Source organism: Hesperophylax consimilis, chromosome 2, assembly GCF_061612785.1.
Source record: "Hesperophylax consimilis isolate HC1 chromosome 2, BYU_Hcon_1.0, whole genome shotgun sequence".
In the NCBI taxonomy this organism is placed as follows: Eukaryota; Metazoa; Arthropoda; class Insecta; order Trichoptera; family Limnephilidae; genus Hesperophylax; species Hesperophylax consimilis.
The window spans coordinates 35289148-35305057 of record NC_142837.1 but is presented as its reverse complement, the minus strand read 5'-3'; positions in this window follow the sequence as shown (position 1 = coordinate 35305057).

Here is a 15910-nt window from a genome sequence, read left to right as displayed (position 1 = left end):
GAGCAGCCGTGCACAAAATGCATGTCACTCCAGGTCAAACTATGTGACAATACTGAATATTAGAATATTGATTTATTATATGTTATTTAGGATAAATTTAACGATTTAAAAATATTTTTTAAACAATGTATTATTATTTAACAAAACTGATGAACAAATCTATAAAATATTAATTTTAAATTGACATGATTTTTTTTTATTTTTCGATTGCCACTGTAAAGAAATGAATATAGTTTTAAACTTATTGTACCAAATCCATTGAAAAAAAGCAGTTTATTTAAAATTGTCTAAGGGCAGGTTGTTTTACAGAAATTCAAATGTAACTTTGTAATTACCGTTCAGCACCATTTTGTTTTTTAGTTGAAAGGTCCCCACTAAATGCCGATTCTAAGTCTGTCTCAACTTTTGAACAAATTGTGATCAGCAGAACAGTATTATTTTTACATTGTTAGCTTTTCAGTTTATTACAATTTGATTGAAAGCTAAAACGCACCTATAATCGGTGTTTCAAATGTCAAAAAATAAAACGGAATGGACATTTAATGACTTTGTCACATGTAAATTTCTGTGTAACAACTGGTCCTAAATAGGTACTTATTACATTGTCAATCTTTTAGTATCATTTTTCTCCCATTTTTCTTTATAAAATTATTACTTTATTTATTAAAAGCTTAAAGATTAGAAAAATTCGTAGACAGAATCCTCTTCGGTGACATTTTTTTAAAAGGGTAATTTTTTATTTTACTAAATTAGATGTAAGTTATTTGAAATTTTACTCATTTCAATGGGTACGAATTATTACAGTTTCTAATTTTTTCACCTTATGCATATATTCAGGATCTGATAGATTTAAGTTTTGAATCTGTGATGGCATTGTAAAAATGAATACATTTTAATAATAGTTTTTTTTTTATGAATCATAATTTCAGTAAATGATTTTAATGCCATATTATTCTTAATAATCTTTTTGTACATTATTTATATTTAAGGCGAGTATTCCGTGTTAAAAAATATATATATTTCAATAAGTTGAAAAACATTATCTGTTTCAACAACACAAGTTTGTACGTATTACAGTAATACTCACAAATTTCCCTCTTTTTTTTTACACAAATAAACTTACTAATTAAAATAAGGATGTATTATTGTATAATTTAGAAGATTTTTTAATTATTTAAAACATTTAAACAAATAATAAGTAGGTACTGACAAAAAAACCTCATTTGTGTTATGTATGTAATTATTAATTATTTTTCTCTTCCTTTAAATAATCAGAAGAGCGAAATAATACAGGGTTTTCCAATAAGAGGTGTTATTTTGATATTCAATCGTAAAAGTTCAATGGTTTCGTTGCTTTTGTGGCACGTAGCGCCGTCTTGTTGAAAGTAAACGTTGTCCAGATCAATACCATCCAATTCCGGCCACAAAAAATCATTAATCATCTCTCGATAGCGCAATCCATTCACCGTAACTGTTGTTCAGCCTCATTTTCGAAAAATTAAGGTCCAATGACTCCGCCGGACCATAAACCGCACCAAACAGTCACACATTGAGGATAGAGAGGCTTTTCAACAATAACTCTTGGGTTTTCCGAGCCCCAGCCGCCAGCCGAGTGACAATTTTGCTTGTTGACGAAGCCACCGAGGTGAAAATGGGCCTCATCACTCAAGATGATTTGCATTTGATTCACTCAAGTGAATTTTAATAATTTCAATGCGTTGTTGAAGCGTGTATCGTTCCATTTTTATTAATGGCGTAGTTTCTACTTGTCAAATGTTAGCTTCAAAAGTAACATCTACCGAAATAGCGGGCTATTCAAAATAGCACCTCTTATTGGAAAACCCTGTATTATAATACCATGTGCCGTGGGGAGGTATGAGTATTTTTTTTAACACATCTTTGAATATGGTGCAAATGCCATTTTTTCTTAAGTTTAGTGAATAAGGATTTTAATTCTTGCCACTGTATAAAATTTTAATTTATTTAAAAAGCTGATCCAAATATCAAAACAGAAAAAAAAAATCTTGAAAATTTTAACAATTTTATTTTATTATGTGTATGTATTTTTAATTGAATTCCATGACATATTATTATTATTTAGATTATTATAATTTTGTACTGAAATATTGTAAAGCACTGAAACATAAAACAAAATTGACATTACAAAAATGCTAAATGCCATATTTTTAATGAAAAATTTAATAAATTACCACCTATGACATTAAACTAGCTTCTGATATTAAAATAAGGTATTTGTTCATGTTATATCTATTTGCTTAAACACATTTCAAAATCAGACATTACATAAGTCATCTATGGGCCATGATTTATGTGAAATTTTTCTTGTAAATTTGTCGAGAAACAACAAAATTTATGAACAGCTTACATTAAAAAAACAAACTAATATTATTTTAAATTATAAAATACGTATTAAATTTGCTAAATCTCTTGGATTATATTCTGTATTAAATCATAGTTACTGTAATATAATATTACTATAGTTCATTAATAGCCTCCAAAGTAAAATAATGTTTCAACTTTTTCAATATTGTAATTGTTAAAATAAATTTTTCCTGTTATATTATGACAAAGGATTAAGAAAATATGTACTACCTTCTAATAAATTCGTTAGGTAAGTACCTTTTTCTTTGGTAACATCCATCATAAGGGTTTATACATACCTACATGTAAATACATTTAAAATATTAATATACTATTGTGTTGCAAGCATTAAAAATTGTTTTATTTTCTTCTTCCCTATGATGGTGGAGGGCCGGTGCATTTGAAATATTTGGTGGTTCGCGGAGCAATAAATAAGAATCTTACCTATTTTTAGAGAAGATAAATACTCTTCAGTCCTTTTGCCGAGCGAAAACTTCAATCACCCTTGTATTAAATCGGGAATGATTTGAATAAGCTCCTTCCCAATACCTGATAGCGCATTAAAAATGCACACAAAGGGTCACTCTTTAACTAATAAACAAAATTACTATGTCAATTTCAAATAGGTTCCGACTACAATATAAGCATATTATACAGAGATGTGCATAATGGATACCCAAAACCATTTGAAATGCAAAATGGAAATGGGTCAAAACTTTTGCATTTGAAAATGCAAAATGCAAAATGGTTTTTAGAAAAGCATTTCAAATTCAAAATACCTATTTTCAAAATGCATTGAAAATGCAAAATGGTTTCTCAGGTCAAACAATTAAAATAATTATAGAATTTTTAAACAATTTTGTTACATATTTAATAATGGACATCAATGTAGAACAAACATATTACATGATGGTAAATCCAAAAACACCACGACTACAGATTATGAAACCACAAAAAATTTGGGCGGGACTAATGTTGCCAACGTAAAAACATAGAAAAAACATTTAATATTACAGTGTCTTGGCCTCATGTTCAGTATTTGAATCAGTATTTTTTGTAATGGTATCACTCAATTGCCAGGGCTCCTACCAGGGAGCAACTTGACAAATGTAAATTATCTCTCATAGCGAGGTTGAGGACCGACTGATATTTGGGGCTTATGAAAAAAAGATGAGTGGAGATAGTAGGAAGAATGTTGCAAAAAAGCATTTAAAATGGAAAATGCATTGAGAAAAGCATTTAAAATGCAAAATGGTTTTTAGAAAAGCATTAATGCAAAATGGAAAATACCCATTTTGCATTTCCATTTGAAATGGTTTATTTGAAATAAAGCACATCTCTGATATTATATAAAGGAACTAACTAAGCGATGCGGATCCCATTCCGCACACTGAAGCTAATTGTCATTTTGTATGTAGCCCTAGCAAACATATCCAAAGAGTCAAAAATGTACCGAAAAAATGAAATTAGCAGTGCACGGCGCAGAACATATAAAATCTCGTCAATATGTTTGTATTATACAGCTCTTGAGATTTAGGGAACAAGTGATCTTTTCTGTGTGTGCATTTTAAACGGGTATCGGGAAGGAACTTATTCAAATCAGTCATGATTTTAATACAAGGGTGAATGCAGTTTTCACTCAGCAAAAGGACCGAAGAGTATTGATCTTATCTGTAAACAGATAAAATTTTGAATCATATTCCACTCCCTTCACCCACACCATATAGCTATCTCAAAAGGGATACTATGGACAAAATTTAATTTCTTTGTGAGAGTAGTAGTAAGTAATTTTCTACTCCCTTCGCTCTCGTCACTTTGTCACAACTCCATTTGGGGGTGTCATAGTTCTACAGGGCTCTGAGATCTTTGAGAAATCAAGACTAATATGAGGTATTTGCAATTCTTTTCGAAGGCTTTTGTTTATTTTTATTTTTTATTATTTATTTATTTATTTATTAACGCCGATTATAGCGGCTTTTACAAAAGAATAACAATTGTTTTAAATATGAATACAGAATATACATAGATAAAACAAATATAAATATAAAATACATAAAAGAGAACAATAGAAATAGTAGTATCAACATAAAAAAAGTACAATGAGTAGGTTAAATACAATACAACTTATTATAAATCCCGGATATTATGTAATGAGTGTTAAGAAATTAATACTTTAAAACTGTATTTGATTATAGTCAATGTGAGAAGCGCTGACAGACAGTTTTAATTAAGTAGTGTTTGTATGAGGTTAAACTAGCAATGTTTATAGGCTCATCCAAAAGATTATTTCCAAGTACATGCAGGCGATTCATTATGGAATTGAGTTCAGCGTTAGATCCTGTATTGTTGCAATGATAGGGTAATTTGAAACGAACTGATCGACTAGGTACATGGAAACATATTAACGAAAGAATTTCAGGGGAGTTCAACAGGTTGGTAACGATTTTAAATAAATAAAATAGGTCTGAACAAATTCTTCTTTCTTTTAATGGATCGAGTCCCAATAATTGTAACAGAGAGGGGTAATTAATATTTTCGATGAATATTCTCAATTTAAAATTAATATGATGTAAAAATTTATGTTCGACTCGCTCAAGGGAATTCTCATGTACACTAATTCTAGTTGGCTTTTTTTATATCTATGTAAGTTGATATGACCTTTCGAAATACAAAAGAATATTTTGGACCCCTTCACAGCTTAAAACGGCCCTTTTCAAAAACCCGAGCAACGGCGTGTACACGTCAGATTGTATGTAAATATTTTCAATTTATATGTTTCTTCCCTGTAAGCTCTATAAACTGCCCCCTCCTAGCTTGGAGGCTGGCGAGACCCCTGGAGTGTTTCACACCTTTTTTTTTAAACATTCTTCTTATGTAGGTGAGTAAGCGAAAAAGGATCTGATAATGTCTAAAGTCTTAATACCCTTTCTCACTTACTCGCCCACGTAAGAGTGTTTCCCTAGTATCTAAATACTGGATACACCACCTGGACACCACCTAGTATTTATCTGATACTATCTAAAGTCTTTATACCCTTTCTGGCTTACTCGCCCACGTAAGAGTGTTTCCCTAGTATCCAAATACTTGATACACCACCTGGACATCACCTAGTATTTATCTGATACTGTCTAAAGTCTTAATACCCTTTCTCGCTTACTCGCCCACGTAAGTGTGTTTCCCTAGTATCCAAATACGTGGTTCACCACCTGGATACCACCTAGTATTTAAATACTTGATACTACATAATACGTTCAATGTAAAAGTATTTTAATGCTAGCTTGTAGTTAGTATTAAGAAGAGTGAGAAGAAAACCTTATCAAACGCCGTTGCATAGTTTAGAAGAACTAACCGCACAAACAGATAGACGCGGATAGTGACTTTGTTTTATACTATTTAGAGATATTTTGATTTTAATAAATACAGTATTTAAAAATGGTTCCAGTCTGGAGGGGTTTCATCGAATGGGGCCACATGTGTAAGGGGTATAAAGTGAGGCTGAAAATAGTGGCGGTGAGAAGGATATGGGGAAGAGGAAGGGGGAAAGTATCTAGTAGTGCAGATCTGGTCACCAACGGCGAAAGCCATTTCAGGCAACGTTTCGATTCTGAATGGTTATCTTTCGGGAGGGCGATACTGAAAGTATCTTCAGTGAATAACAATTCAAAAAAAACAATTGTGGTTATTCAACTATAGACACTGTTATAATCAGAGATGTGCAAAATGGGTACCCAAAACCATTTGAAATGCAAAATGGAAATGGGTCAAAACTTTTCCATTTGAAAATGCAAAATGCAAAATGGTTTTTAGAAAAGCATTTCAAATGCAAAATGCAAAATACCTATTTTCAAAATGCATTGAATATGCAAAATGGTTTCTCTCTTCACAATTAAAATAATTATATAAATTATAATTATTTTGGTAAACTAATGTTTAAGACAAGATTTTTTATGCATAGCACAATGGGTAACAATTATTTTTATAAGCAATAATTATTAGCCCGAAACACTCATCCATATTGAAAAATCTCCTGATAAAAGATACATGAACGTCCCGTTGGCGTCATGTATCTTTTATCAGGAGATTTTTCAATGTGGATGAGTGTTTCAGGCTAATAATTATTGCTTATAAAAATAAAATAATTATAGAATTTTTAAACCATTTTGTCATTTAATAATGGACATCAATGTAGAACAAACATATTACATGATGGTAAATCCAAAAACACCACGACTACAGATTATAAAACCACAAAAAATTTGCGCGGGACTAATGTTGCCAACGTAAAAACATAGAAACTGCTATCTAACATTTAATATTACAGCGTCATGGCCCCATGTTCAGTATTTTTTGTAATGGTATCACTCAATTGCCAGGGCTCCTACCAGTGAGCAACTTGACAAATGTAAATTATCTCTCATAGCGAGGTTGAGGACCGACTGATATTTGGGGCTTATGAAAAAAAGATAAGTCGAGATAGTAGGAAGAAAACTAACTAACTAACTAACTAACCATCACGCCGTTTCCCCGCAGGGGTAGGCAGAGAGGACGGACCGCCAAACAACTCGGTCTTGGCACACACTCCTTGCCTCATTCACATTCATACATCGTCTCATACATACTCTTCTATTGTTCTGACTCTTGACATGGCCCGAATCAAGTATCTGATTCACTTGGTCGTGCCATGTCTTCCTCGGGCGTCCCCGACTTCTGCTACCATTCACATTTGCATCGTATATTCTCCTTACACTCCTTTCTTCGGTCATTCGCTCTACATGCCCAAACCATCTAAGCGTCCCTTTCTTGATCTTACTCATTACGCTTACATCAGCCTTGCACTCTTTGCGGATATCCACATTCCTCACACGATCATACATGGTTTTACCACACATACGCCTCAGGGATCTCATTTCAACAGCATTCAATCTACTTTCATCCTTTCTTTGCCAGTTCCATGCCTCACTTCCATACATCAGGGTAGGTACCAGCACTCCATTGTGGACTGCTAACTTCGCTTCTTTGGACAATTTTTTGTTAGCGCCAACTGCGTTCAGTCCTCCATTAATGGAGTTACCTGCATTTACTCTTCTTTCAATATCTCTGTCAGCCTTCCCATCTCTCGTAAACATGCTTCCTAAATACACAAATTCATCCACCTGCTCCAAGTATTCCTCATTCACAACTATATTGCACACTGTTTTCGTAATTTCTCTTTCAAACACCATTACTTTAGACTTACTTACATTCATCATTAACTCATTCTTCACGCATACTTCGTTCATCCTAGACACGAGAGACTGCAGATCATCCATACTATTAGCAATCAGCACCGCATCATCAGCATACAACAGGCAACATATTTTCAGATTACTCAAATTCGCGCCCAATCCCACATCTTTCAATTCTTGCATACAATTATCCATGTATAGATTGAATAACCACGGTGACATTACGCAGCCTTGTTTAACACCTTTTGTGATATCAAACCACCCCGTAAAACCACCGTTCACCCTAACACATGCAACGCTTCCCTCATATAGAGACGCAATTGCCTGAGTCAGATTCGCATTCACTCCATACTTGGACAACACCTTCCATAGCTTTTTCCTGTCGACTCGGTCGTATGCTTTTTGTAGATCTACAAAGGCACAGAAAAGTTTCTGGTTTTTTGCCAGAAACTTCTCGGTGAGCATACGCAATGAGAAGATCTGGTCCATGCACCCCCTTCCACTCATAAAAGCACCTTGCACATCCCATATTTTATCCTTTGTTTCCTTTCTTACCCTTTCAATCAAAATTCTACCATACAGCTTGCCAACTGAACTTAGCAGGCTAATAGCCCTATGATTCCCACATTCCATACGTGACCCTTTACCTTTGTATAATGGCATGATCACTGCCCTTCTCCAATCTAAAGGCGTGTAACCTTCCTTTAAACATTGGTTAAAAAGATTGCACAACCATGTGAGAATTATACGGCTACCTCCTTTAAAATATTCAGCAGCAATATTGTCGAAACCGACAGCCTTACCATTCTTCATACACTTAATTGATCTTTCTATCTCATCCATGCTAATTTCGGTAACATTCAGTCCATCATCGTTCATATCTGATTCGCCGCTAGAATCACTGTCACTCACTTCGCTTTCAAAGACTTCCTCGAAATACTTCATCCATCTCTCTTTTATTTTTTCCTCATTCGTCAACATTTTTCCATCTTTCGATTTTATTACTTTCATGCTTCCGGTTTCAGGGCCACACCGGGACCTTTTGACTTCCTTCCAAAACAACTTAATGTTTTCTTGGAAATGGTTTGTCATTTTCATTCCTTCTTCCTCTTCCAGGCGTTTCTTTCGTTCTTTCACTCCAACTCTTACTTTTTTCTTACATTCCTTATATACTTCTTTCGCTCGATCCTTCTCTTCGCTGGAAGCACTTCCAGCCGCAATCAGACATAACCATGCTTTCTTCTTCTCTGAGACCAGTGCTTTAATATCATCATCCCACCATGCATCACCTTTCTTTCTACCTTGCGTACTTATTCCACACACCTCTCTAGCAGATTCACAAAGACTCACTTTTATGTGGTTCCATGTTTCGTCTATGCTTAGACCATCCATTTTTTTCTCATTCAATCTCATCTCTGCACAATTCACATACTTACTTCTCTCATTATCGTTTTGTAGTTTTTCTATTTTGATTCTTGTTGGAGTTAGTACCGTTTTCACTTTAGAACGCCAACCGCGAAAGAGGTTTACTCTCGACACCACCAGAAAGTGGTCAGTTTCAACCTCTGCCCCTCTGAAAACTCTCGTGTCCTCGGTAACGGCTCTCAACCTAGAGTCAATTACTACAAAATCGATAATTGACCTCTCATTTCCTCTTTCCCACGTATATTGGTGGATACCTTTATGATCGAAAAAAGTATTGGACACAAACAGGTTCCACTCTAAACATACTTCAAGTATTCTGTTCCCGTTGTCATTCGTTCTTTTATCCCCAAACATACCTAAGGCCGATTCAAATCCGTCACGTCTAATTCCTACCCACCCATTCAAATCGCCTGCCATTATAATCCTTTCATTAATATTTTTCAGTCTCATCACATCATTCACACCAGTCCAAAAATCACCTTTCTCTTCGTCACTCTCAGAATTGACAGGGGCATAACAAACAACAAGAAACACCCTTGTCAAACCGATTTTGAACCTAATCCACATTATTCTCGGACTTACACATTCATACTGCAACATACATTCAATCATTCTGGGAGACAGTAGCGCTGCAACACCTTGTCAAGCCCTCTCTGTATCTGGTCTCCAAGACCAAATGACGAGCCTATCATTATGCTGCATTGTACCGCTCCCTTTTTTCATACTCTCTGTTACACAAAGTATGTCCAAATATTTGCTAACCATCGTGTCACACAATTCATTCATCTTTCTTTCCATACCTCCTCTAATATTCCACGTACCAATTCGACATTGTTCGAGTTCCTTCCTCCTCTTTGCGCCACCGAAGGGTTGGCGATGTGATGGATAGCGAGCCTCATCGACACCTGTGTCGGCCATTCCCTTCTACGAACTGCTTATCTAGTCTAACATACTGATACTTAGGTATAAATCACTAACATACAAATTAATATAATATTTAACTTAATCCTAACGCCATCAAAACTATTCCAGATGTCCAAATGAAAAAACTTAATTCTAAAACAAAAAGTATTATAATCACTATAACAATACACTAATCACTGCATAATTGTTTGTAATAGTTCATATTGACAGAAGACAAAAGACGCGGCTTCATTTCGATTTCGTCCTTCCTAGGGCGTAGGGGCACGGGGGCGGTGCAGCGGGGGTGTAGAAGTTGCCAGATGATTGTTTTGTATGGGTCATCTTGTAGGGGCGATGGTCGTGAGCGAATCAGTGCCCGAACCACGGACAGGTCGTATAGCCGACAGACGTCTATAACGGAGCCGGTAAAGGTAACGGCGAGCATGGTGGCGGCAGCGGGGGTTGAAATATCGGTATGTGACGGTCGATGAGGTCTCCACATCTGGTAGAAATTATCAAATGCCAAACTCGGGCTCACTGACACTGCATTTTTTTTGCGGCACCGGGGGTTGACGTATCGGTACGGGGTGGCGAGAGACACGGGTAGGTTGCTGCGACCGCCGATGAGATGTCCACATCTGGTAAAAATTCCGGACTCGGGCTCACTAACACTACACTATCCCTTGGGATAAACAATCTTGCTAATTATTCTTAAAACTCGTCATTCTTCCACACCTGTCACCGTAAAATTATTCTAACTGCACTAACGTAACTGACAGACAATAAGACACCTTTACGTGTACTTTTAACGGCGGAATATATTAAATATCCCTATAAATTAGGGAAGGATAGTGAGACCGACGAAGAACACGTCAGGCTGTCCCGAGAGCCCGATCTTTTAGGAAGAATGTTGCAAAAAAGCATTTAAAATGGAAAATGCATTGAGAAAAGCATTTAAAATGCAAAATGCAAAATGGTTTTCAGAAAAGCATTTAAAATGCAAAATGGAAAATACCCATTTTGCATTTTGCATTTCCATTTGAAATGGATTTATTTGAAATAAAGCACATCTCTGGTTATAATACATAATTATGTATTTTAGTTTCTATGATGACCTTCATTGTCTAGGGGTAAAGCTATAGACTAGCAATCCGGAGGTTGCAAGTTCAAATCCCGGCATGTGCAAGTAAAGTTTATTTGATTTATTTGTGTAATATCATATTTTTTTAAATTTTAAATAGTATAGATTTTCAGAGAAAAATATGTTAAATATCAAACACGTCATACGAATGCACGTATTACTGTTGTATGAGTAAGTCCCTCAACTGGCTCCAGGCGGCTGGGAGCAGTTGAGACTATTGTGAATAAAAATAAAAAATAAAAATAACATCCTTTCCAACCCCCGTTTTCCCCCTCTCACCATACCCTCCCCATACCCCACACATCAACCTCCCTCAGCCCCCCCATCCTCCCTCAACACCCTCATTGGGAGCAGTTGGGACTCTTGTGTGGTATCCAAATAATATTTTTTTTTAAAACCCTCCTCCCCCTTTTAAACCCCCTCCCCCGCCAAACTCACACCTCATGACTCAATACAATAATATCCCATACACGAAATGTAGCAATATGGTGCAAACACACCAACCACCTCACACCTCACAGCTCTGGTACAAAAATGTCCCATACAGGAAATGTAGTGATGTATTGCAAACACACCAACCACCTCACACCTCTGGTACCAAAATTTCCCATACAGGAAATGTAGTGATGTACTGCAAACACACCAACCACCTCACATCTCTGGTACAAAAATGTCTCATACAGGAAATGTAGTGATGTACTGCAAACACACCAACCACCTCACACCTCAGGTACAAAAATGTCACATACAGGAAATGTAGTGATGTACTGCAAACACACCAACCACCTCACACCTCACAGCTCTGGTACAAAAATGTCGCATACGGGAAAAGTAGTGATGTATTGCAAACACACCAACTACCTTACACCTCACAGCTCTGGTACAAAAATGTCCCATACAGGAAATGTAGTGATGTACTGCAAACACACCAACCACCTCACACCTCACAGCTCTGGTACAAAAATGTCCCATGCATGAAATGTAGTGCCAATACACCAACCACCTCATTTGTAGAGTTACAAATAGGTAGCACAAATACATTTAGTGAGGTAGTGGGACATTTTGCATGTTCGTATCGGACATTTTTAGTGCTTCTTGAATGAGGTACTCAACACTAGTGATAAGTACTAGGTAATAGGTGTTTGGAATAAGTATTTTTTTCATACTCGTTGTTCCTAGTATCAAGATGAGCTAGTACAACTCACCTTTAATAGATGATAGATGTATGGTGATTGGTTTATTTATGGTGTGACCAGAGACCATGCATTTTGTAGACCGTCGTCTCTGAATCTTATCTGTATTACGTAATATGTACATTGTTTTAAGTTTTTCTTTAATATGATTACAATGTTCTCACTGAAGTGCACTGCAGTCAAAATATAAATGTAACCTAAGAGTAAAAATGATGAAACTGTAAAATAAAATATCAATCATACGAACATAGGCAATTTTATTAATTTTGTACACCCTCTTCTACCTACTCCTATTCCATTATCAAAATAATCATAATAATTCATCTACATGTAAGTTATGTGTAAGTAACTGAAAACTACAACCGTTGTGACAATTCATTTCAGTTTCTGAGTAACCATTTATATTTCTGTGTTGCGAGAATGAGATCTGAGTCACTTGAGACATAAATATATAAATAATACTAATCTAATACCAGGAATAAAGTTTTAGATTTGTTAAAAATCAAATCCAAGCAGCCCGCCCCAAACACACAGACAATCTTCTTTACATAAATCGATACAGGGATCATTCAAATGTGGTTATCAAATAATGTGATAGAGTTAAAACCACAATCTTTGCACCTTAGTACCCTACCCTTAACTAACATTTCCAGAATAATGAGTGTACCGGACGTTGTACCTCGACCGACTTTAAATTAATTTGCATAAATTTGAATTTACGCAGAGGTAGTTCCTTTACAAACTTACCTCTGCGCATCTTCGAATTTATGCAACAAATTCCTTCTCTAAACTTGTATAAACTGTAAAATTGATTAATAAATAAAACCACGGGGTCGAGCAGTCATCATTATAGACAAAAAACAAAGGCTTGACCCCCCAAATACCCTCTTATAATTAAAATACCTAAATGTTCAAAATTTGTACAAAAACATGGATGACTTGCATGAAGTTTGAATTTGTGCAAACGCAGTTTCCTTTACAAAACTCGCCGTTTGCACAAAATCGAAATTTATGCAAAGCTTCACTTTAAAATATCTATATGTAAATGTCTATTTGTGCAAACTCACAAAATATCTGAAAATAAAATATGACCCGGGCAGGCGGATTGAGGAAACAGTCAGGGGACCCAGGCAATTTTGTCCGCTAGCGCGTTTTGCAACAACGGCGCGTTCATCACTCTGCCCTATGAAGATTCCGGGAACTCGAAATAATTCTCGGAATCTCTCGCAAACAAAGGCAGAGCAGGGTCCGTTGGCCCTTTAAAAGGCGGACAAATTGCACAATTCCGCAGAGATCCAGAAACCATCGCCTCGACAACATCTCTCCTGGACTGCCCCTGACTGCCTCTTCAAGCCTCTTTTCTGCCCTGGGACCTTCACTTCAACCTGGCCTTCTTCTTTCTCCTGGCTCCCTGGCACTCACCAAGAAGAAGCATTTTGCAAAAGTCGAAACGTCCTTTGTCAGGGCGCAGGTTCCCCCCTACCTTCCTCCCCCCTGCCTTATACCTTTCTCCCATAATCTCCCACATATCCCCATTTCTCCCTTTCCTCATATTTTTCCCCATTTTCCCCACATTTACCCAATTTTTCCATTACCTCATATTTTTCCCTTTTCCCACATTCTCCCTCCTTTTTCCTGACTTTTCTTCCTAGGCGTCGAAGCGGCCAGCCGGCCATTCCCGCTACATCGTCTGTGCGGCCGGCGACTACAGTGCCGTCCCGTACAATGAGTGTCAAAATGATATCAGATATGAATAGCCAGGTAATTCCAAACCCTCCTCTTTCTCTTCCTATACTCCCTTCAGCCTCACAACAAACTCAATATGGGATCAGATATGAAAAGCCAGATAATTCCCAACCCTCCTATTTTCCGGTCCAGGGCGGTTTGGCCATCTTGGTTCATTAAGAAGCGGTCGGCACAGGAGACAGCTTAAAGAAAATTGTGTATTATGATTATTATTTAATGAACAGGTAGCATTCTGCTGATTGTTTTAAATTCAAAATATCCTTACTTCTCTTCAAATAAGAATCCATTCCGGCTTTTAATTGATTTCTATTAGAGGAATGGATGACATGTTGTGGAAGTTTGTTCCATGCTTCCACTACTATATTTGCAAGGAAGTGTTTCCCAGGTTGGATGCAAAAGATGTTTTATTAATTGTTGTCGAGTGTCCATTGAAATAATACGTGATTTTGGAGTACATGCGAATGGTAAGAAACTACATCAGATCTGAGAATGATTTGTGCACATCTCAAACATCTCACAGGAAGGTATTTTTTTCACAAAAAACGATCCTACTGTTTGTGGCAGCCGGTGACAGCTTGTCTGACCGACGGGCTTAAGTGCGATACTAAACGCAGTAAATCACCAGTTTGTCCACTGGACCCAGTTCAGTACAACTACGCGTGTTGTTTCAGTAACCCATCTTCCCATTTAATTCATTAAAATTATTTGCATTTTATTGCAATGCGAAAATACTCTGACCTTCTAACAGAATAGGCCAGAGACCTGAGAGGTTAATACATTGCTTTTATTAATAATCTGTGACCAGACAGTTGGTGATCAGTTCTGGATGGCCAGGTACTTTCCAACCTTCCTCCTCCCCATCCCCCACCCCATTTCGGTGCAGCGATATTCCTTAAAACAATGCTATTTTTTATATTATGGTGAATCTATGTATAATGCTTGTAGCAGGATATTGTTAGTATAATAATTCACTACGTGGGCTCACAAAATAACATTCCGATCAGTACCTAATGTCACTGGGTTATTTTTGTTAAAACATGATGTAACTATTTCGTTAAATAACGCTATTAAGGCGATGCACTACGTCGTGTAATATTTTTAATTGAGCCGCTATCAATAACAACCCTTACATAGATAGCGATAAGGTTTAAATTCCCGCTTAACACCATCCGCCTGTTTTGATTTATGCAAGAAAAAAACATGGCCAAAAAGTGCCTTTTATTTTATTTTGTGGATGTTCAGGCATAAATATTTAATTTTTTTTCGACCATTTTATAAATAACTTAATTTGCCACATTATACAATAAAATCATAACCAAAAATGGGTTCGTAAGTAGGAGATTTTGAACTTTAAAGCAGTTTTCATAGGCCTTTACATTGTTTTTTTCTGGGCTTATAAAAAGACTTATGTAAAAAATACTCGATTATTTCAAAGGCCAAGATGTATTCTACTCGCAGTATTTAATCTGAAACATTTCTAGGCGACCAAATTTTCAAACCAAAAACACAAACCAAAAACAAAAATACACAACTGCTGACCCTGTACAAATCGCAAGTGCGCCCTACTGTCGAATTTGGCAGCCATCTCTGGTCCGGAGCCCCTAAATACCTGAAAAAAAACCCTTGACTCTGTGCAAAAACGGACGGTCCGTTTGATAGATTCCCCAATCTTAAAAAACGGACTGCAATCTTTAGAGCACAGGCGTCAGGTAGGTATGCTGTCCTTGTTTTATCGGTATTACAATGGAAGATGCTCTGAGGAACTAGCGTCATTGATCCCTTCGACACCGGTGCGTAGTCGGGATACACGCCAAACGCGCGCCCAACATTTGTACACAGTTGACACTTGTCACATGAGAACGGGTCGCTTCTACGATTCGTTCTTAAGTTTAACA